At 51.4% G+C, this 24,204-nt stretch overlaps 2 protein-coding genes across 14 annotated transcripts in view; one reads left to right on the top strand and one right to left on the bottom strand.

The window, feature by feature from the left end:
- The window catches only part of trappc12 (trafficking protein particle complex subunit 12), a 91,387-nt gene that overhangs the window by 56,402 nt on the left and 10,781 nt on the right, over window positions 1-24,204 (bottom strand). The gene's annotated exons all lie outside the window — the stretch shown is intronic.
- myt1lb (myelin transcription factor 1-like, b) overlaps window positions 17,761-24,204 on the top strand; it is a 77,825-nt gene continuing 71,381 nt past the window's right edge. For 4 of the 13 annotated variants that reach the window (XM_023807891.2, XM_023807916.2, XM_072698730.1 and 1 more), the window contains exon 1: window positions 17,764-18,180. The gene's annotated coding sequence lies outside the window, so the exon portion shown is untranslated. Of the gene's footprint in view, window positions 18,181-18,514; window positions 18,661-24,204 lie in introns of those variants that run through there. The other 9 variants (XM_023807873.2, XM_023807865.2, XM_072698731.1 and 6 more) reach the window with 5 other exon arrangements.

The raw sequence follows: 24,204 nt of genomic DNA, 5'->3' as shown, positions 1-24,204 counted from the left end.
ATTGTCCAGTGTGGGCTGTATGGGACATTTCATGCACAAATACAGAATTATAACAGTAATATAATGTATGCTCTTTCTCTCATAGTGCTGGTGAAACTGAAGGTCCTGATCATGTTTTCCTGGATTTTTAATGAGATTTTGGGCCCCCCATCTTGCCCCCACACAACGGTGCTGACCATCTCAGCGAGGTTCTTCTCCTGAGGTTGGTCAACCTGCAGCGTGCCTGATCGTGGGTTAATATCTCCACCACCATCATTGACTTGCATCAGTCTTCCCCTTGAACGTCATACTGCTGTCTCATTTATGAGCACACAGATGCAGAAAGAGAGCACAACCCATGTGAAAACACAACGCAGTAATTAAATCTTTGCTGGCTCACGATCGGCTCTTCTGGGGATTTCGGGGGGTGAGCGATGAGGAGGTGGGGGTGGGTTCTGGTGCTGGGAGATATTGCTGTGGGGGGGGGGGGAGCAATGCAGCTGCATGCCTGGCAGGGCTGGGGTCACTCTCCATCACAAGAACTTCACATAAATAAACAAACAAATCGGCACAGGAGTGGGGGACGGGGTGGGGGGGCTGGGAAGGCCATGGCAGCAGACGTGAAATGTAATGGCACCCCCGGGTCTGTGGCTAGTCGTGAGTTATAATGAGATTTGTGTCCCCCTCCTCACCCTCAGCGGGCTGCTGCATGTAGCTCACCCGGTGGGGAGGGGGGAAGCACGCTACTCGCTTGTAGCTTCTGGCCCCCACCCTCTCGCTCCCCGCTGCATGCCCCTCTCATGCCCCTTAGTGTGACACGGGCGGGAGGGGGGGGGTGCAGTGGCAGAGCTCACTGGCTGTCCTGCGCTACATTATCACAGCAATCATTACCATTTAGCACATTAGCATTCTGCGGCTCAGCGACCCATAAAGAGCCCCCCCAACAAGATAAAAATTCCCAGTTTTTTTCTTGTAGGGGCATACATATTGATCGCCATATCTCACCTCTCTGAATCAATAACAATCTGGGGCAGGGGGCTGGCTGGGGGGGGGGGGTTGGCGAGGAGGGGTACTGTGCTAAGGGAAGTGATTTTGAGAAATCACCATTCTTCTGCTGTCAATGGAATTGAGCGGGGGGGGGGGCGGAGTCTAGGGCAGGTGACCTTCAGACCTCAGGGGGGGCATGGGTGGGTGGCAGGGTGTGGGGGTGCATGACCTTGGACCCTGATGGCGGCCATGTGAGAGGAAATATTTCTGCAGTTACCTCTAGCCCAGGAGGGGCATCAGTCTGTCCTTGTCCCCCCCAGAGCAGCTCCCCTCATTAAAGCCAGAGACACCCTCCTCTCTCAGGCAGAGCTGAAGCCCCTTCCCCCCCCACCTTAACTATGGTCGGCTTAGCCGCAGAGCGTGTGGGGATTAGCCACTGCCAGGCGTACCGTCGTGGAGGGAGGTATCCGTGCCCAAATCTTGACGGGAGAAATCCCTTCCTCTCTGCTGGGATTGCATTTGCATTCCCGCTCATCCTCCAAGCGTCCCGCAGGGCTGTGCTTTACCTGCCCCCCCCCACTGCTGGACCCCCCTCATGGCGTTCCTCTGCCCTCGTCTCGTCAGCATGGCGCCTAAGAGGGCTGCTCCTTGCGTAATTATGGGATTGCAGTTCCACTTGTATCACCGCTTGCAGACCCATTTGCAGCAAATAATTAATTCCCGCTGTTTTTTTTCTTCTTTTTTTCTCTCTCTCTCTTTCCGTCTTGGCGGTAAGCGACCCGCCAAGGGAATTTTGATGGCACCACGCCGGTCTGCTGCTGGCGGGGGCTGCTGCTTTTCCATAGGTGACTGGCTTTCTGGAGACGTGGTCCTAAGCGTTGGGTTGGTCCTCTCCTGACCTCAGTCCGGCGCCCTGCAGCGTGTCGTGCTTCGCTGCTAAACCTCCACCTGTCTCATTTGTGTGTGTCTAAGTCGGCTGTTAAAATTCAGTCCACGACGATTTGCTCCTCAGAGGATTCCTCAGAAAGGCTTGTGTTGCTTTCCCAGACATTAGGAAGGGCGGGATCGTATGTGTGTCGGACTGCAGTCAGTCTGTCCGTGACACATGATCGTGCACTCTGAAACCGGTTGTCTATTTTGGTCTCAATTCCAGGGGAGCCATTAAGGGTGTGGCCGGGCTGGTCACATGACTAGGCTGGTCATATGAGCCATGATGAACCCAAAGCTGTATAGCTGTTCCCCCGTGAGTTTTGGGCTGGTCGCCATAGCAGCAGCCAGGCCTGGTAAGGCGTCACGCGGTTTTCGTTCACTGTCCGCGGTCCTGAATGGGAATCTTAAAGGTTACATGAAGGCAAAATTAACTGGGAATGTCAAAGGTGGCCGGGCCTGCCCTCGAGGTTGGGGGGATGGGTGAGCCATGTTATCTGGGGGGGTTGCAATGAGAGTGGCGCACTTGAGAAAACCCCCAGCATGAGGCGCTGTTGACACAGGGCTGTGATCTTCTTCAGATCAAGAATAGGGAGCTCATCATTGTTCTCCATGATACCCTGGAAGACGGAGGTCCAAGAGCAGGGTGATGATCATACCTGCTTGGGGGGGGGGGGGCAAGCTCCTGGCCTGGGGGTCACTGTAGGCCTTTGCTTGGCTTGCATGAGTCAGTGATGTGTGATTGGAGGAAACTATGGTTTGGAAACTGTTGTGATCTGGACTAATACAGGCAGTCAATTACAGACCAGATGAGCCCACTTTCTATAGGTTACTTTATCAGATCCAGAAAGGTTCAAATGTTATATAGTAAAATTTAATTATAGTGTCCTTGCTTTACATCTGCAGACCAAGTGACACCCCAACAGGAAAAGGTGGTCCTTTATTTCATTTATTGCCCATCTGATGTCAACACTGGAAAATCAATGACGATCCTCTTTACGTTTATGCAGGAGAAGCACACATTCTCACTGCAGAGCAGATGGCAGGATACTCATACGATAAAAAAAATAGACACATTTTCAGTAAAATTTTAGCCGCGCAGTAACAAAAATAAATGACTGTGCTGTTGTACCTTTGACAAGTATATTTAACCGAAACTGGTTGGGAATAAATGTGCAGAAACTGTAAACTAATTAAGCTTCCGTGGATAATGAAGTATATTATATAATAATATTTAGTAATAATAATAATAATAGTAACACTAATAGAAGGAGATGGGCTGGAAAGTGTTACTGTCGTTGGCATATCATCAGCGGGCGATGGGGGAGCAGGCAGGAGTGACAGGCCCCTGGGGGCCCCTGGGGGGCCCCTGGAGCGGCACACGGCACCCTTCCCGTGTAGGGAGCAGCGGGGGTTATGTTTCAGGGCACGGCGGCCAGCTGCGGAGCGCAGAACAAAGTCACGGAAAGAGAGAGAAGCAAATAGACAAAAAATACACAAAAGTGATTCCCAACCCCCCCCCCGCGCCAATTTCTGTTATAACTTCTGGTGGGCGAGGGGGTTGCGCTGAGCTCAAAGAAGCCCCCAGTTTCAGAGGACGATGCGCAACGCTGAATCTCCACCGCTTCCTGTTGACTTTCCGAGGCAAATATTTATGTCAATGGGGTTGTTTACTCTCGGCAATCGAATGATAATGAGATTTGCCATTCATGCACATATAATTAGTTACCAGGAAAAAAAAAAAGTCAAATCAATGTTACTGGGTCGAAGCTCAGTGTCACGTCTAATGTTTTTTTTCCTTTTGCAGCCATCCTGTGCCGAGACCAGGAGAGCGAATCGTTTTGTTGTATAACTGAGGCACGGGAGCCTGTTTCCGAGGGACTATTCTCAGCTCTCATCGCATCGGCCTAGGAACCGGCTTGGGGGGGCAGCCTGTGCCTCGAGGCGGCTTTGGAGGCCCGGCAGCGATTTACTGATCAGGGCCACAACCTTAGAAATACATAAAAAGACAGAAGTAGAGGGGGTGCATGTGTACATCTCACAAACCAGGAAGATTACAGGAGAAAAAGTCACAGCGTGTTTCTATGTGAAAGTACCTCTTGTCATATACATTTTAATGCCTGTTCTTGTTTTTGCTCTTAAAATCTCCTTAAAGCTGCGTTTTTTTTTGCTTCTCTTACATGGGTCAAAGCTCATCTTTTCTGCTTTGGCAAGTACGGATTCGGCGGCGTGTCCAGCACCCGCTGGCGAGTTCTGCCTTCGCCTGACGGTCTGGCCGTTTCACGCCGTTTTGCTGGAGACGAAATGGAGGACGACGCCTCTCACAGGCATGCAGTGGCCCGTCTGCGTGCCCGCGACGGGCGTCAAGCTACTGCACGGCACTGAAGTCCAGAAACTTCCCGCTATCTACAAAGACACATTATTATACTCAGAAGCAATGGGCTCTGGGCTTCTAAAGGGCCTTATTTTGCTGCTGTGTGATGACGAGTGATTTGGAAATTATCTGGGGAGGGAATTTGCATGAGTCGTGGTTATTTAACTAGCTCTGGAAGGCTGGACACATTTCACTGCCCGATAGGCAGGGTTTGGTGCATTTCAGGTATGCATAACCCTTTTCTACCTTGAAGGACACTCAGGATTGCAGTCTGGGTGCCTTAAAGAGGGTTAGTCTCATCAGAGGGTACCAAGAGAGTTAATCAGTTACTGTACTGTCCACCACCAGTACTATATTAAATTTGCACAGACACTGCACTGAAATTAAGTGGAACAATTACAGATTGCCGTATTGCTTTGTGAATCAGGGGCCACTGAATATTTAAACTCCGATAAAACTGTGCATAGCATTGTGTGTTTGCTTCAGGAGACAGGATGCAGTGTGTGACCTTTCCCTACGCCTTCGTTAGCTGCCACAGTTATTACACACTCCAGCTGCGCTTCCCTCTGCTGGAATCCGAACGCGAAGTTCACCGCATCTGCCCCCGGGGCAAAGTGGGCTGTCATCACCGCGCACCGCTCTGATTTTTGGACAGCAGGAGGGAGGCACTGTGCCTTTGTGACCTTTTCAGTTGGTCGTAGGTTCGTTGTTTTTCATTGCGGGTCCCAGGTCGTGATCTGCTCTCCCATGCTGTTTCTGACCTTAGGCAGTGAGCGATACCTGCATCTATGACTGTTCTGAAGGACACAAACTTTTTATATAATTGTTTAATTTTCCAGCTTGGCTGAATGAGGTCCCATGTTTTGTGTGTGTGTGTGTGTGTGTGTGTGTGTGTGCGCTTCACATGCAGAAGGTCCTGGGTTCATGCCCAAGTGGAACCACTTCATTTGGGGCTGGCGTGTGTCTGAGTGATTTACCGTGATTGTGATCAGATGGCTGTTGGTTCAAATCCCAGTGTCAGCAGAGTGATTTTACTGTTGGACCCTTGAGCAAAGCCCTTAAGCCCCAGTTGTTCGAGGGACTGTCTGACCCTGTATTCTCAAAAATGTACGTCTCTTTGAATCCAATTCTTTGCTGAATAAATGCAAATGTATGTATTAGTGAGCATGTGTGTGTCATGTTTGCGTTATTGAGGATTCTGGGGAGGATCCAGCGAACCCCGTCAAGTTTGGGAAGGTCTTTCTAATGTGGGCACCATCTGGGAGTCAGACTGCGGCCCACATCCCCTTTGAAGCCAAATCAAAGGTGAGCGGTGTTTTCATCGTGCTCCGAGAGCCGGCCTTTCTGCAAGGGGAAGGCTGGAAAATCCTAACAGCAGCACAAAGAGAAGCGGGGATTTTTGGAGTTCCTTTGGACCTGTGTGAGAATGGCTTCCACAGCAGAGTGAGGGACACCCCCATGGCCCGGAGGGTGTGGGGGGGCTCTCTGGTGGTGTCAAACTGCCCAGATTCCAGACGCTGTTAGACCGTGATTTTATAAAAGCCCATTGTCTCACACTGCCCCGTTTTGGAGTTCTGCCTGGAAGAGGGCTTGCAAGCTTGGTCCTGAAAGAAACACTTATTTGCACAAGCAAACACAGGAATACTCCCCGTCACACGACGGCCGTCGTACGCCGTGAGCATTTCTTTGTTTGTAAATATATGGACACATAAATATATGGCTGTTTCCTGGAGGTTTAGAGTTCCATCAGCTGTCATGCGACTAAAACGCACAAGCAGACACTGTAAACAAACAGTTGCTTAAGATGCTATGAAAAGAGCCCATTTCAGGAGCGGAATTCCCTGCCGAATAATGCATTCCTTAGAAATGATTTCATTTGAGGGAAGTGCAAAAGTAAGATGCTGTCACTGCAAGCTATCCCTGACCAGACCCTCTACAGTGAAAACACCAATCTCATATCGATTATCCTAAAAACAAATCAATCCAAACAGAGTTAAATGTTTTCATTCTCCCGATGCTAAACCACAGGGTGTGTGTGTCAGATATGCTCACATTCCTTTTTGTTTAAGTGGCAGTAAGTTATTAGTTTGTCAGCCTTGCAAGAGGATGATCTGCCCATTGTCTGCGAAAACGTGCAGCTTGGCTAAGCTAACTGCAGATAAATGAAAAGATGAAAAGTACGATGGTCTCGTTATTGAGACTGATACATACATCTCCAAACACTGTAGGCTGAGAACCCTGTGCTGCCTGGGATAGTCTATGGTTAGAGGATAGATGTATGTAAACATATATAGATGGATGGATGGATGGATATAGGTTGAGGAAACATTGATCAATGTGTTTCTGGTATTTTATTTGTCTTTCTACTTTTCTTCACTTCACTTCCCTTTTTACATTAGTTGTCATAAGTGAGCTCAGCAAAGGTATGTCTTCTAAATTTAACCCCAAACGCCTTTAAAGCTTTGGTATGTAATACAGTACTGTGTAACGGAAGGACGTGTGAAATTCTTGTTCATGGTTCGGTGTAGATTAATAAGCCATCAAAAATAATTAATGACAAAAGCATTAATAAAATATTAGCAATATATTTAATTTATCTGATTTTTCTGGAATTGGATAATCAGTTGCATCTCTTTAGTCTATTCAGAGTTTTATAACCGTTGTGCTCTTAATGTAACAATTCAGATTGAAAACTGGTTCTTTTTTTCCACATCATTTTGACAACAAATGACCAATCGCACACTGTGTGCCCAGGTTTGACTTGCAGACTCTTTGAGTTGTGGCTTTATTTTCCAGAAGTGATTATAATTATGAAGCTATTAGGAAGAGGGTAATAATTAATTCATAGCTAAAAATTTTTCACCATGAATTGATAATAGAATAGTAGGGATTCTACAATTTAACACTCAAGTGATTGTTCAGGTGGCAGAATGATTGAAATTTTTTAAAACTCAAACACTGAAACGATGACCTACCAGTTTTAAATACGCATCTCGTGAGGCGTAAGCAGCTTTACCTACATGGTAAACCAGAGGATAAAGCAACTCTAAGTAGCACTAACTGGCTGTCTAACCATATTAGATGCTTGTTCCTGTAACACTTTAACAGGAATTTTAGACCAAGTTCAGGACACATGCCTCCCCGCAAAAACTAAAATCACGTTAAAGCTGCAAACTTTTGGAAACAGCGGGGGCATCTTTGGGGCCCCCTATTAAGGCCGGAAGGTGAGTGGTGCCGGTTTAACCAGGCTGCTGTAGGCCGCTGATCTGAAACGGCACTGCATCTTCACCGCTCCGGCACGCTGGCCGGACCCACCGGCTCCCGTTGGCCATTGTTGGCCATTAAACCGTCACAGCTGGTCAGGCGCTCTGATTGCGCTGGGCCGGGAGCTGGGGGGGCCGGGAGCTGGGGGGGGGGGCAGTGGCTGGAGCCCATCCGTGGAGAACGATAAACAAAGAAACAAAATGAGCAAGAACCTTGGAGCCTGAATCGCTGAAGAGCTCTCGGGGCGACCGGAACGCGACCGCCGCCGGCAGCATTTACTTCAGCCCTTAATTGCGTCGTTGCGGTAATTATTTGGACAGCGGGAGAGATTGCATAGATAAGTCAGCTCACCTGCTAGTTAAGCTGCCACTCAGGCCTTAATTAAAGCATAGCCGCTAAAACCCGCAAACACGTGGCTGTCAAGGTGGCGTGAAAGTGACTGAAATGCTAAATTTACATGCTAAAATTAAAACGCTGTCCCCAGCACACCTGTTAGCTACCACCGAGGTATTTACAAAATGACACTCACGCTGGTCTCGTCTGCAGCACAGAGATGGGGAGTGATTGCAGAATGCCTTCAAAGCCTGCTTCCCATTGGGTTATATCAGCCAGAGATTGATTGTGCATTGGAAGCTCCGCCCACTGTAGTTTTGAACGACCCCAGAATGCCCGGGCAAGATGTCCCGCCCTCCCTCAGAAACAGGGTAGGTTATGTTGTGCGCACCTGTAAACTGCTCTTCAACAGCTGGTTCCACTCAGATTAATACGCCAGAATCTCTATTGCGGTTTGAAATCTGTCCCAGCTCTCTGCTTTCACATGAATGCATATACTGTACGTCAAATCAAAGACCAGTTTGGTCATAAGTGTTCCAGTTAAACCAGAGCTCCATCTTGCTGGATTCACCATCCTGCTAGTGAAGTCATTTTTTTTTTTTAAGGTTTTATGATTAATATGAAAATGTCGCTTGGTCTTCTGTTCATATAGGATGCCAAACACAGGCTTTGAGTGAACACTTCGATTGAAATTTTGAAAAAAGCCTTGTGTTAGTATAAATACACAATATGCAGAATGTGTGATGTCCAGTGCTGCTTCTTAACGTTTATTCCCTTCCTCCATTTTTTTGGCCTCTAATTTTATGATACTGTATGATGGGGCGGGCCTTACTGTATGGTGGTGGTGGGAGGGGCAGCTCTTTGTCCTCCCGCCTGACAAGAGTAGCTGTAGAGATCTTTGTCTCCCCCCCCCCACCACTAGCAGCGCGACCTTCCCCTTCAGCCGGGGAGGACATTTATCTCCGCTCCCTGAGGAGCGGTTGGCTCAAGGTGAGGAGCGTCGAACCCTGTTCCACCGGCTGGAACCGGCCGCACGCTGTAGAGAATCCGGCCGCTGTTCGGAATGCCGTACGCCGTCAGCGTGGCCGCCATCGGCCGCAAGCCACAACAGCCTTCTCTTTCTCTGCTCACTTTTTTGTGTCATCGCCAGTCATTATGGGATGTTGATTATGGGATGTAGATTACTCGCTTAAACAGAATGAGCTTTCAGAGGTGTGTTTTCTGACAGAGGTCAGCCAGCGCTGATAACCCTGCAGAATAACTCGGATCATTAATTGCTTATTTTTTAATTTGCAAGGTTTTCCAATCAAAGTATTCAACACTAAAGCAGTGTTAAAATGTACACTGAACTATGTACAGTGTAAAAGAGCATTCCTTTATATTAATAGTATATTTTCCATACTTCCTGGTGCTACAAGAAGGTTGCCCTGGTGATTGTAAATGGTTTGCCTAGGATTCTGGAATACCAGTATTCTGGTTTTATTTCAAAATTAAACATTATCTTATGTACTCATGAAACATTAAACATAGAGAACAACGGATGAAATTCTCAGATTTGAACAGATTGGCAAGTAGGTGATTTAGAATTTTTGTTAATTATTGATATATTATTTTTCTCATATAAATTGTAAAAATGAAACCTAAAATTGGATGATCTAGCTTATTCAATTCCGTGTACTATAAACTGGAAGTAAAGCTTAGAGAAAGTGCGGGAATTGTCAACACCCATCATGCATGGTACCACATATGATGGTGAAATGTCAGTTCAAGCTACTTATTGGAACACAGATGCGCCTAAACGTGAACGATCCTCAGTCAGAGCACAGAGTTGGAGACCCAGGAAAGTCTGTCTGAAGTCGTACTCACCTCTGCCAAAGTCATCTTTCCTTGGGGTGCCAGCGACGGACCACGGGCAGTTAAAATATCGATCGGCCCAACAAGTTTAATTAATGGAACTGCCAGGAAGCAGACGGGGGATCCTTCAATTCCGGCCGGCAGCTCTGACAAGCTGAGCGTGCCATAATCCATGGCCTCCCCCGGGCACCTCGGGATGGCTGCGGCAAAACAACGGGGGAACGCGGTGAATCGCGACGGGAATCGTTAGCGGTGGGAGCGGGACGCGGCGCTCAGCCGGACTCGGCCCTATCGATGCCTGTCGTCCGCATCAACATGCATCGGAATCAGATTAGATGTTGTCTTTATGAGTATAAATAGATTCGTCCTGGGCCGTTAGCCCTCGGTTTTCATTCGCAGCCTGAATTACAGTGCGGTTTGGCTGCCCTTCAAAGCCAGGGTACGGTATACAGCCCCTCTGGTTCCTGTGAAGAGGAGCCTGGCTCTGTCACGCTTGGGCATAGCATCGAGCTGAAGCAAGTGACTTTATTTGTGTTTGTGTGGCTCAGCGGGTTGGGACACTGTACCTGTGATGGGAAGGTTGTTGGTTCACATCCCTGGCAGAATGATGTCACCATTGAGCCTTCAAGCAAGGCCCTTAACCCCCGATTGTCTGACCCTGCTTTTTCAGAAATGTACCACGCTTTGGATAAACACATCTGATAAATACAAAGAATGTAAAGTAAAAAAAAAGTAGTTTTGGGTTTTGGCTGTTTCACATCTTTCTGCTTTCTAGAAGTAAAAATACTTTAGCAACAATAAGATCGATGGCAGGATTGAGTTAATATTTAATTTTTTTATTTTAAATATTGAAATATCTTGGAGAGGTTTGGCAGCCTGAATGATGTGTAGAGTCTCTCCTTCTTCCTGACCCTTTGCTTGATACCCACTGCCAATTTTCGATAAAGTTTTCAGATCCTTCATTCATGAGAATCAACTTTGACAGAAGGTTCTCAAAGCTGCTTTTTTGATCTGAAATTCTATTAAATCTCCACTAATCCTGACAGGTTTCAATTCCGCACTTCTTAGAAGCATTGTCCTAATCTTAATCCACGTGTTCTTTCCCTCTGAGTGGCACTCAACTGGCCAATTCTCCTCCCTTATGAGAAATCCGACTTTCCGTCATCTCTGTCACCCTTCTTGTCACCCTGTACAACCTCCCTGGATCCATAATCAGACTCAGACGGGGCATGTTCAGGCCGTTACCAAAGGAAGATGTGCCAAGGCGAATTAACACCAGCAGATTTTTAGAGACAGTTACAATTTTATGCATTTTTTCCAGTTAAATGTGTGTATTGAACACTGAAAGTAAAAATAAAAAATGTCTGTAGGAGAGTAATTTCTTTGATTTCTTTGTAAATGGGAGGGGGGAGGGGAGCCTGGTCTTTGGTTGGGATGCTTTTTGCCCGGATGGTGGGAGGGGGACACCTCACGGGTGATTCATGCCAGGCTGGTGAAAGTGATGTATCTTTGCCCTCCCCCTGTGCCGATTAAAAGCAGATCCGGACGTGATTAAACGTGACCTCGTCCCGGGGCGTGGAGTGGAGCGCCGGTCCTCCCGTTGCCATGGCCACTGGTTCGGCGTATCTGTATTCTTCTCCCCTGAAGGCTCCAAGGCCACGTTCCAGGCCGACGTCTTTATGCTGGCACGGCGGCCCACGGCTGGGACATCAATCACGGGTCACGGCGTCCTGCCGGGCATGCTCCCCCCCCCCCGGCATTAGCTGCCCGGGACCGTTCCAGCTCAGCGAGAAGTAACATCCGCATGACCCCACACTCCTCTGGTGCTGGGGCTCCGCTTCTCGGGAAGCTCCCAGAATTGCTGTAAACATTTGGAAAATGTCCCTGCTTTGGGGGGACGAGATCAGCCAATGGCCCGGCGTTCCGGATCTCCGGCCTGCCTGTTCCAGTACTCTGGTCGTAATTTAGGACCCGGAATTGAAACACGGACCCGGTCATGACCCTCTGTGTTCAGTGTCCTGCAGAGGAGGTTGGATCTGAGCATCTGTGATCTGCTTCCTGTTGTAAATGCACCAGGTGGCTTTGTGTTTGAGCTCCTGTACCGGACTGTGACGGGTTCTTGGCTGGTCCGCACAGAAATTAGGGGCACAGAGAGAGACGCTTATAATCGTGGGGGCGGCCAGGTGGACAGGAGGACAACCTGCCCCCGTTCGCTCGGCCTCTCGACAGGGCCAGCCAGCGACACTGGTAACGGGGTGTCTGGCGTGCTGCGTCGGGCGGCGGCAGAGACGACTGCGCAGTGGGGGGGTCCCCGTTCTGGCGGTGCTGTAATGGCCATAATGAGGGTGAGCCCAGACCCCCTCCATCTCGCTCAGCGTCCTTCCTGCCAGGTCTTCTGTCAGACCAAGTTCTCTGCCAGCTTATGCTTGGCCGCCGTGTGCCGTGTGGGCTATTTTTTTTCCCACCCAGCCCCTTGCCTGTTCTGGCAGCACCTCCTCTGGTTTGGGGGGGGCGGTGTCAGTGGGTAGCGAGCCGAGCTTTCACGCCTCCTCGCGGGCCCCCGGTTCTGCTCCAGCGGAGGGAGAAGGTGGTAAATAGACCCCCCCGCAGAGATGTAAACGAGCTCGCTCTCATCCCTCCTCGACCCACCGGGCCGGTCCAAGAGTCCGTTCCTTCTCTAGCCACCCTCCTCACCGAGAACGGGGGCACTGAGACCCGGGTCTCCGATTGGCTGCCCCGCAAAACCTCCGTCGCCCGCCCATGGTCTCTGTCACATGCTACGTTCACCTTCGGACTTATATTTTTTTTCTTTTTCACACGAGCCCTAATTAATTACCGTGACCAGAGGGGAGTTCACTATTCCTCCCCTTTTTCCCATCCTTCTACGGACATCTGCAGGCAGCCCAGGTGATGAACGATCCAGCTGTGTGCCCCTGGGGTCCCGGGTGCCCTTCTGCCCCGAGGGAAGGTTCCGGAAACGTTCAGTGTGAGACGGGGGCTACCGCCCCCCCGGCGCCTTTCTCAAAGCATGACAGTGAACATTGTTGACAGAGGGTGATTACCGGGTGAAAATATCTCACATGGGGGGGATCCTTTTTCACAAATCATTTATGAAAATATTTTTGGTTTAACATACGGTTTATTTTCACATTTAGCTAGTGGTGCGTTACAAAAAGTACCTTTATCTCGGAAGCTACACCAGGGAAATCTTCTGGGTTATTATTTAACCACTATGCCGCCTGCTGACCATTCAAAGCGAGCGCGATTTTTAGACTAAATTGCTATTTATGTAGCCGGAATATCTGTGTTAATGTAATTAGGTTAAGAACATTTATTAAGCTTTATTAATGCTCATGCCGGTGATGTGTCAACCCGCCCTCTCGTCCTCGGCCAGGCAGAGGGGTTTGCTATCCGGCCAGGCAGCCTCCTCCTTCTGGAAAGCTCTATAATCGCAGCCTGCCATTTCTGTCCCCCCCCCCACCCCGTCTCACACGCTTCACCATTCCTTGGTCGGCTGAACATCCGATGCGGCGGCCAATGGCCCTAGAGGCGGCGCTGGCGTCATCGGCGGCCCCCTCGGCGTGGCAGGAGTGCGGCGGCCATGCCGGTGCTGCCGTTAGCGACTGCGGCTCTCTGACGCAGCAACGGTGCCGCCAGACCTGCCAAGTCGCCGGAGCTGCCGGGGCGCCGGAGCTGCCGTGTGACTCACACTGCGCCACGGAAAGACGCGGAGCTGCTCCGAACAGCTAGTGATGCGAATCTCTCTCTCTCTCTCCCTCCTCACACGCTTCCGCACCATTCAACCTAAAAAAAATAAAGCCCCCCAACGAAGGTTAATTGCAGCAATCTGCCCAGATAAATAAGGATGCTCATGCACTGGTGGGGTCCTGCTCGGAGAAACAAAGTGAGCTCGGCTATCGTAATGCGATGAATGCATTTCTCTGTCCTGGAGAATCAGCAGTGGTGCAGTGCCGCGATCCAGTCCGGCAGCAGCCGCAGTCTGGCTCCCGGTTTAAACCCCCCCGCTTCACTGCTGGCCGGCACTAGTGGGGGGGTGGGGGCAGCCGAGGAAAAGCTCGGCGCCGGCTCGCGTACGTCCCGGTCAAGGATGCATTATTTATGCGCGCAGTTAAAGTAGGACGCAGCGCTGTAGCCTTCAATCCTGTCCCATTTGGGGGGGGGGGGGGGTACGAAAATACAACCCCCCCACCCTGCACACCGGGTTTCACAACGCTTATTAGCGGTGTTGCTCATGAGTCGTGTTTTTGGGATTTGGTGAAACGGGACCGGGACGGTGGGCAGCCACATGATCGCGATCAGTTGGGGTTTTTCCGAGGGGGGTCTGTGTAGTGCGGACGGGGGGGGGGGGGGACTCAGTGGGAGTTATACCGTCTGTTTATTCCCTGGTAGCAAACCAGCCAGGAGGCAGCAGGGATCCATCGAAACAGACCCCCCTCCCCCCACCTCATGCCCCCCCCCGCCTCTCTCTCTCCAAGCTGCCTAATCCAGCTTTTATTAGTGGGGCTGTGCTGAAATGTTGTCCCCCGCCCCACCTTCAAATAGACAGCATGCGAGCCTCACCATGAGATCGCACCCAGAGGTGGACAGCTGCTGATTCATTCTATAAGGGCCCCCCCCCACACCCCCATCCTGCAGGGGTCCTAAGTGTGGGACTGGGAGGGGGGGGAAGTCACCACCTCGCCATGTCCCACATCACAATAGACATGGAGGGGAGAGAGGAAGGACTGCGATGGAGGGAAGAAAGAAGGAGAGAGAGAGAGCGGGAGAGAGGAAGGGGATGGAGCGACGTACTGCCAGACAGGTTGTGATGCTGGAGGAGGTATGGAGAGATGGATGGAGTAAGGAGGGCAGTTTAAAATGAAAGCGACGCCCCCCACCTGAGCCGGGTGGCTGTCCCCCTTGGCGCCCCTCCTCCTGGCACTGCTCCCCCCTCCTTGACCCCGCTGCCACTCTCCTTGTTGTGTCATCTGCCCAAATACGCAGCGCGAGGCGGATTACTGTAATTATCGTAATATCCAAGGGAGTACGGGGCGATGTCCGCGGCAACCACGACGTTACCCCAGCGACGGGGCGGGGCGTGGGGGCGGGAGCGCACCCACCAGGCGGCCTGAGCTCCGATTGGCGGGACTGACAGCCTTATTATGCAGCGTGCTTATTATTGATATTACTGTGCGCCCGGTTGCCATGGCCACCGTGCGAGAGACATTTAATTTGCTCTCTTCCATCATCATTATCTATGAGGCCATCTGTTGTGGAAAATGAATTCAGCCTCATTTGCATGACTGATAAGCACATTTTTTATCTGTTTAACAGAAGGTCATATGCCATGGGTTTGGAGATGGCATGGGGGGGTGTCAGGTGGGGGAATTCGGGGTGGAGGATGCTGGCGGAGGTGAAGCTGATCCCTGTGGTTAGTTATCCTGCTACAATGGTCCCGTCACTTATTACGGGTGGGGGCTGCTAACAGCTCCCCCAGCTCGCCCGCCGTGGCCCTCATCGACCTCCCCCACGCCCACGTGGCCCTGATTCCTGTCTTGCTCTCTAGGTGGGTGTCCTTCCTTCATCGTCTTTCTGTTCTCAGACCTGGGGGGTTCCTCTGAAGGCGCGCTGTGGCAGTATAAGAGCGCGGTTGTGTTACAGTATACCCACCCCACCCCCATCTCCTGGGGGGGGGCACCGGGCTGGCAATTAGTCAGGGGGCCTCGCGGCAGAGAGGAAGTGATGCAGGGGATGTATGTGCAGCAGAGTGTGTGTGATGATATGTGTCTGTGTGTGTGTGTGTGTGTGTGTCTGTGTGTGTGTGTGTCTTGCTGTCCTGCCCCCCCCTGGAGTTCAGCATGTTCCTCATGCGTAGCTGCGTCTCCTTCACAGCGTGACAGACACACCACTCCTGTAAACGTGCGGCTCTGCCGATGATTGGTGCGTGGCAGAGGGACCGTGCCGCCGCCGCTGTGTTTGTAAACACAGGCGCACCATGTCCCGTTCAGTGTGCCGGGGGGGATCCATTCACCCCGCACCATGCCGAGGGATCTGTCCGGCCCGGAAATCCGGCTTTTTCCGCGGGAGCTTTCCGGCCACCCGGGCTAATCAGGGCTGGCGTTCCGGGACTTTCTCTCTAGGATGTGACCTGCTTTTCTGGCCTGGTACCAGGGGATACTCCTGCGAGGGCTTGTCACCGTCACACGCCGATGCCGCCCCCCGCTGGCCTCAGCCGCTCTGACATGTGACTGCAGTCAAAAAACGCATCTTTATATGTATATAGCACTGATTAATCCCATTAATGTGATTAGAGAGGGAATCACACACAGTCTGTGAGCTGCCCTGCATTTCTATACCAGGCTGACAGCAGATCCTGACACACACACACACACACATATGCGCACACACCTCCCCTATTCTCCTCCTCTTTCTCCCTCTCCGCAGCTCCGCGCCAGTTACTGGGCTCCCTCTTCAGCACCGGGATCTGTCCACCGCCGGCAATTACTGCTAGTCCTGCGCCTCTCCTCGCTGGAGCACGGGCAGGGAGGGGACGACTTGCTCTACTAAGGCTAATGAAGCCCACATCCAGTCAAATAGCACAGGGAGAGCTTCTATGTGATAATTAAACATATGCTCACATGAATAATTGCTTCCTGTCTATGAATAAAACGGCTTGGTGTGGGCGCCGTGTTCCGTAGCCCGTGTGTGGCACGCTCGCCACTCTCTCGCTCACCGCGTCCGGGTCGTTCCTTAATCGGAGGGCTGGGTTCCCCCACTCTATTCCCCGATTCCTCCATGTGTATTTTAACGCAAATCTAATCAGGGGTTAAGAAATCAGGCAAGTAGAGCTGATCTTCTGCAAAAGGACAGCATACGACTCTGGACATTCATTTGTTTTTGTTTCTTTTTTAACCTCCTAAACCTCTTTTTTAACCTTCCTGTCATGAATTTATCTGCACGCAGAGTCGAAATGAGCAATATTGTTTCCATTCAGGGTCCCCAGATGCCCAGGAAGACTGTAACATTTATCGCATCACTTCTGCTGGCATGTCTGAAGATGAACACATCATTCTTCAGTTAGACACACTGCCGCCGCATCATTTTAATTGTATGTAGGACAGACACGGAGATTCACCATGAAGAGTTCTTCAAATCTAAAGCATGCTCTTTGGGGAATGGATGTTTTAAGTGATTCTAGTTATTGAAGTATTTAATTAAAAATTAATTTGCCTCTTTTGTGTACAGAGCCAGTTTTGTTTTGTTCGCACCGAACTGAAGCTTCCGGAAATCAGTGTATGCGTCTGCGCAGCCTTGTGCCTCGGTTCGCTAGGTTCGCGCACGGTCTCGCCCTCTGTACCCCGGGACGTGCACATGAGGCCTATTGCCACAAGTTAATTAGCAGCCTTGTTCTTTAAGAAATTAATTTCTCACTAATTTCCAATTTGATTGTGGAGCAAAGAGATGGCTTTTGAAATTTGCATGTTAGCACTGGAAATACTGGACTTTGAAGTTAGAGACATATAGAAAGAGTGTGTGTGTGTGTGTGTGTGTGTCTGTGTCTGAGTGTGGTTGTGTGTCTGTGTGTGTGTGTGTGTGTGTGTGCGCGCACACGCATGCATGTCCTGGGTGTTCTCCAAAATGAAGACCGCATGGAGATAACCATTGCCATGTAATAAATGGGCACATTATTCCTCTTTTCTTTGCTGGGTGAAATCTCACCTCATTACGGCCCTGGCAAACGCTTTCCGTGCATTGATGCAGGCCTCCTAAGTCAGTTATCTCGCCACTTCACAGCTCCTGCAGCCTCGCCAGGATTCACAGCCGCCGCGAAAAGATGCGCTAATTGACACAGCCTGGGGGCACAGGTTCGGGAATATTCCTCTTTGTGTGCTAGCTGAGTGTTTTAATGGGGCTCCGCACCCTGCCTGGACGCCAGCATTGATGCGGCGCTGGCTGAGACCCCTCTGCCGTCTTTCTCTTTTTGTCGCGATGCGATTCGGCAGAGGAGGCTGCTTTTTGTGATTCCCGGATACTAGATTGAATACAGCTCTGCACACGCCACGCATCCGCCGCTCTGGAGACCTGAGGGCCCGCGGGAAACGCAGATGCTGGGAGCAGACTGTCTGCAGCCTGGAATAAATGTAGAGAAGGTGTAGAGAGAGAGCGAGAGAGAGAAAGAGAGAGAGGGAGGCGAGTGAGTGAGAGAGCGAGCAAGGGAGGGAGAGAGAGAGAGACAGCGACGGAGAGAGGAGCAAATTCAGCCCAGGACAGCGAAGAGGAAATGCATTCCCAGCCCGCCTCAGCTTCCCTCACCACTGGCACCGAGCACTGAGGCTTTCCACGGAGCTTTCTCCTTTTTTATTTTTTTATTCGTTTGTTGGTTTGTTTGCTCTCCCTCTCCGTAGTCCGCCGTCCGCCAGCGTCCCCGGATGGCCGACTGAGGACACGCGCAGGGCGGCAGGGTAAGTCAGACGCTCGCCTCCCGCTCGGCCCTGGTGCCTGGGTCTGACTGGCAGTGGTGGGGGGGGGGGGGGCGGTGGGGAAGGGGGGGAGCTAGTGCATGCGGCGCACGCTCAGGCCCTCCCCACCTGCCGCCTGCCCTCCCCGCCCGCCCGCCGCTGCAGCTCATTGGTCTGGCCCCTGTTGCTTTTCTCCTCGCTCCTCAGGCCTATTGGTCGGTTGCCTTGAACCATTATCTCCACTCCCCCTGCGCCCCCCCCCCCTCCCACCCCCCCATCCTCCTCCCTCTCCTTCCGTCTTGCAAGTCGGGGAGAGAGGAAAAAAAAAAGTAATTAGCATACATGAGCAGAGGAGAAGTTGGCGACGCGCTTGGGAGCGGAGAGGAGACTTCCAGGCGGAAAGTTTGCAGGGACGCGGCCGCTTCCGCCCGCCGTATCGCTGGCCGTCTACTTCCTGCCGCTCCGTGGCCGCTTCCTGGTGAGGTGAGCGCGGAGCGGGCTTTATTTACATGGCTGGGGAGGCGTTTCTCAAAATGGAAGGCACGGATGGAGAATGGGAGTGTGGGAGAGAGTGGGGGGGTGGCACTGGAGGCTGGCACGCGCGCTGGAGGAGCGGGATCCGCCGGGAGGTGCTGGGGAGTTACGCTGGGGGTCCACGCTGCCGTCGCTCGCGTCAGTGAAGTTCCCCCTCTCGGTGAAACGTGTCACGTCCTGCCAGGTCGCCTCAAACGGGTGCGCTCATTAGTGCCTCCTCTCCGACTCCGGACTCTCGGGGGGGGGGGGGGGGGGGTTGCATGTTAAACTCCTTGGGTTTTTGTTTCACGGTGTCTTTTGTCACAAACTGTCCGTTAGGTGCCAGCTGGGCAGCGAAGCCCCTACCTTCTGCCCTCAGACCCTGAGGTTCAGACTGTGCTGATCCTGAGCTGAGCCTTAGGGGGTGTTTTGGCAGCATGTGGATGGACGAGAGTCCGGACACTTCTGCCTGTTTGGACTTTTGCAGCACAGACTCTGCACCGCGCTGTTGTTTGACAATCTGAACAGGGAAAAACGATGAAAAAGTGAAAACACAGAGCATTTGAAGAGACCTCAGGGAAATGATTCTCCTGCGTTTTGTGTTTCCGCGTCAGGTTCTGCTTGTCTGGCAGGCATGTTATAGTCTGGGTGAGATTGACTTGCAAACTTGCATGAGTTAGATAAACTTTAGATAAGCACTTAGATGATCTTAAATATACAAACACATCATGTAAAAAGTGTTGCTAATGATTGTAAAACAATGCTGTATTCTAATCATTTTGCGGCTGATGTTACTGGGTACTGTCACTTAAAATTTTGCATCATTTATTGTATAAGTGTTGTTTTTGGTGATGCATATCTGTACAGTTCACTTGCTAAGTTTTAATCTACATGGTGGGTGTGTCTTTCTACTTTTCCGTGAAAATGCTTCTTTTGTGCCGTTGTGCCGTGTGTTTGGTAATGTTTCAGAAATGTCTTTCCACTATTCGGACGGTGCCGCTGATTCATGTTGTCCCGTGACTCTGACTGGGTCTGTTTGTCAAAATTGCACGGACCGCGCCGTGGCATCGTGGGTAATCTGGGTGCAGATGCGTCTGTGGCTCCCGTGAGTCTCTCAGTCGGGGACAGGAAACCCCAGAGGCCCCTGCAAAACCGGGCTCTCAGCATAGGACAGGGGGAGCTGTCAGTGGAGGTCCTGAGCCGTGGAGGTCCGGCCCGTCGTGTCCCGCGGCGGACAGGCTGGCACTTGGCGCGGCGCTGAGCGACCGTGACGGGGTTAATGTTCTGGCACTGCTGTTTCTGGACAGGTTGGAGCACTCCCAACCCAGACCGCCCCTCCCCCCACCTTAACCCATTCCCCCCTCACGGGCTCTGACGCTGGTCCAGGCAGCGCCACTCCGGGTGTATAGCACTGGGGTCAGGAGCATAATTCAGGACCACTGCAGACCCCTGTGAGTGGGGGTGGGGGGGTGGTTGCAGTGAGGGTGAGGGGGGGGGGGGTTTTCAGAGCAGCCCAGCTGCTTGCAGTCAAAGGCGGATCCGTAACACCCCCCCATCGTTCTGGACCTTTTCTGGGTCGTGTGTAGGAAAATAGAATAACGAAGCGAATGCACCTTCGGGAATCAAAATAGACGGAAAAAGCCGGAAGTGTGTCTGCTTGTGGGGGTCGACGTGCTAAAAAGTGTGTATTTCAAACCACTCTTCCTCCCTCCCTCCCTCTCTCTCCCGCTGTCTCCCTCTCTCTCAATCTTTCTCTTTTTAAAGGTTTCCTCAATATGATGATGACTTTAACACTCCTCTTTCTGAAGTTTGGCCAGTTGTGTCGTGTTGCTCGCATGTGTCTCATAGTTATCTAGTATCCACCCCGGTCTTGGTTTGATTGTTTAATTGTACAATTGTCTGTATTTCAGATGCGCTTTGTGTGGTGGCACCAGTGTAGGGAGACCGATTTTCCCACCATACCTATAAGAATGGAATTGAAGCAGGTTTTTTTTTTTTTTTGCAGAAACAGTCCAGACACACGCTGTCTGGACCAAATGATGATTATGCTAATTAACATCATGCCATTCCTGCAGTACCAACAATTTTATTTAGACAGGGTATTAGTCGCATGCATTTCTGGGATGATAACAGTGAGAATTGAAAGGAGGATATGAGTTGTTTGTGTTGAAGTGGATGTGTTGGGAACTCTGGATATGCCCATGATGGTTGACTGGTCTATGGGGACATGAGCATGTGGTTTTTAAACAGACGGGCATTTTTTAGACGCCGACGTTTCAGAGGGTTACAGCTAACGAGTCCGCTATGTGAGCTGGCCTCGAAAACCATCAAGGATCGGGGTCTGTTTCGGCCTCGTGGGATAAACGGCGCGGTCGAAGCTGACAGGCATCACAGGGATCCATCCTAGTCAGCTTCCTAATCCCCCGTGACGTGAGGGCCTTGGACAGCTGCCGCGCGGCTTCCGCAGCAGAAGTTGCCATTGACCGCGCTGCACTGGTCCGACATGCACTTCATGCCCGCGAGACTTGATTGGATTATGGGCCAGTGGGGGAGGGACAGACCTGTCTAGCTCATACTGTGACCGGCTTAGCGGCCTCCTTTGCCCTCGCCTCCACCATCATCATCACGGTGGGTGTTTATCACACCCCTCCCAGGCTTCCTCGGTGGGCCAGATCCTTCGAAACCATGACCCGTGGACGCTGACCCCCCCCCCCCATTTCCTCATTGTGCCACCGCACCTCCACCAGCACCGTGGCTGTCCTCGTTTCCCAGAATGCCAAGCATTTGCTCATGTGTTTATTGTTGTTGGGTGGATGGGCGTTTCGAGTCGCCTGTTATCATTGCAATCTAATACAAACCTCTGCACTTTTGACAACAGTAACAGACATAATTAACTACAATTATGCCCCAGATTTTAAATACCTAAATGTATGGATTATTGTCATTTAGCTCTGAAGTCTGAGAGTCCTGGAATTAACTGGACATTCATTTTTAGACCGTCTTCAGATGTATCGCCAGCCTTGCCTCAGGAAGGGATGGGGGGAGTAGGAGGGGGTGGCTGTTTTGAATATTTAAGTGGCACGACCCGACTGATCGGTGATCCAGTGAATCGAAAATAATGACTCGCGTGGGATTTCCAAATGTGGCTATTATTCAGGCTGCCAGGGTAAGGCAATGCACCAGGGCATGCGGGAAGGGGGGGGGGGGGGTTCCTTCACGTGACCCAGGCCGACGGAGGAGTGCTAATTCGAGGCCTGTTGGGGAGGGAGGGGGCACTAGCAGGCAGGAGGTATCAGATTGTGAATTCCCACCCAGGCGTCTGTCACAGGCGCTGCGTCGGGGAGGGAGGGGGGTGACGAAGATGGGGAGCTCCTGAGGGGGGAGGGGCAGCTTCCCCAAATTTCGTATTCCTGAGTCACATGGTCTGATGTGAAAATGAACACAACAAGAAAGTAAACGGGCTCCATAATTTGTCATCATGTCCGAAGTCTATTCTCCCTGTAGTATCTGTTCAGTTAAAAGTTTGGGCCACCTAAGGTGTATCCTGCTACTGCAGAAGAGAAGCTTCTGTAAGCTGTAGATTGTCCTGGCTTACAGTCCCCCAAAAGATTCTTTTTCTGTTTTAATTTAGCTAGTTTCGGGTCTTTAGCTGCAATTGCATAGCATTTCTGCAAACTCAAAAAAAAAAAGAAAAAACAGGAGAAAAAACAATGGTCAATGGCACAAAAAGACTATAAATGTGGATGAATGAGTCGATATGCGCCAGTGCGTGCGGAGGGTCCGATGGGACATGGTGACGATCGATGCCGAGCGTCTAAAACGGCGGGGTAGCTTGGAAAGAAGGAGGCGTCCTTCAGGAGCATGCCGGCCCCTCCCCGGAAACGAAAGACAGCGGAGAACGGGGGTGGGGGCGGGTGGTGTTACATCGCCACTGAACCGGAGAAGCCCCGTCTTTTACCTCTCGCCACGGAGGTAATCTATTTCCTTGCGGCGGGCCAATTAAAAATCTATCTGAACTTTGGAACGGGCCCGTAGTGGGAATGTGGCGTGTGCAGAGCTGGTGGGGGAGGAGGGGCTGGCAGAGGGGTGGGGGGGGAGAGATTAATGCGTGTGCTCACCTTGTAGCATAACAAGTCAGGGGATGCATTAATCACCTGGGAAAACCTTCACCTGCGCTTTCATCGTCACAATCAAGCCGTGTCAGAAACGGGAATTTGCATAAGTTATATTTTCGTCTGCGGATCGCTGATAAAACCCAGGGGGTGGGGGGGGGCAGTACCCGGGGTGCAGTGGGGGGCGTTCATCGTGAACAGGTATTCCGAATTGTCAGAGCCACTGGTCCCGACTGGCTCAACCCAGAGGCTCCGCCTTTAATGAAGTGACCCGCCCTCCTGCCTTCCGCCGCTCCGGAATGAACAGCCTCCCTGGATCCGGTGACCCGGTGTCTGTAATGGAGGATCGGTAGCTGTGTGCTTTTCATCTCCCGTCTCCCTCCCGGCTCCGGCGCGTAGGGGGGGGGGGGGGGGGCGGGGAGCCATGAGCGTCATCAGCCCCATTCTCGAGAACCCCCACGAGGGGCTTTTAAACCTCCGCCGCTCGGCGTCTGGAACATTCCGGAGACAGTGCTCCTAGCGTGGCCTGCAAGGAGGGTGAGCGAGAGCGGGCCTGGGTGGCTGTGGCGACGAGGAGGGAGTCCTGGACGATAGCGGGCATGATTAGAGCGCAGGAATGCATTATTCATCATGGAGGGGGGGGGTCTGCGCCTGGCCCCAGATCGAGCTTGTCGGTTTTGATCATCGCGGCGTCTCCGTCACACACAGAAACAATATTGGGCCGATATTACAGTCCCTAATGGGTAATTGGCCCTGCAGTAGACTGCAGGACCTGGGGGTCTGTTGGGGCAGGGGTCTCTGAGCGTTACCGGGGGGTGGGGATTATCACTAACCAGTTTACCCCGCCTCCCCCAACCCCCCCACCCCATTTTTCCACGCCTCATTTGGCCCCATCATCACGAGCACTGTTAAAAGACAGCCCGCCAGCTCCTCACCACCGCTCATGGCTGCGGGGCTGCGTCCCGCCCCCCTGAAAACATATCCCACCTTTTGTATTCTGAAAAACGTATTTTCAGGTATTTTCTGGGTTATTCTGTAGACTAAAAAAAAGGGAGAGCTGTTAATTTTTATTTCTAAAAACTTGAACGTGCAGCTTCTGCATTATTACAGGCTTTTCTTAAAAAGAAAACAATGAGCTTTCTTTGAAAAGTGTATGACAGCTCAACATGCCTTGGGGGGGGTGTTAGATCACAGGCACCATCCATCCGTAATGCGCTCATTACAGATTCAGTTAGCCTTATTTTCATGTCAGATGTGAGTTTAAGCTGAGAAATGTATGTATGATGCCCTTTTGTTTTCTGTTTGAAGCCCCAATGATGCACATCATAACTGTAACGGAGGCTCTGGCGCGTGGTCGTCCTTTTCAGAGTCCATCCATCAGGGGGCGTATACAGGGGCGGAG

The sequence above is a fragment of the Paramormyrops kingsleyae genome, chromosome 14 (genome assembly GCF_048594095.1).
Source record: "Paramormyrops kingsleyae isolate MSU_618 chromosome 14, PKINGS_0.4, whole genome shotgun sequence".
In the NCBI taxonomy this organism is placed as follows: domain Eukaryota; kingdom Metazoa; phylum Chordata; class Actinopteri; order Osteoglossiformes; family Mormyridae; genus Paramormyrops; species Paramormyrops kingsleyae.
This window is presented reverse-complemented; position numbering and strand designations above follow the sequence as displayed.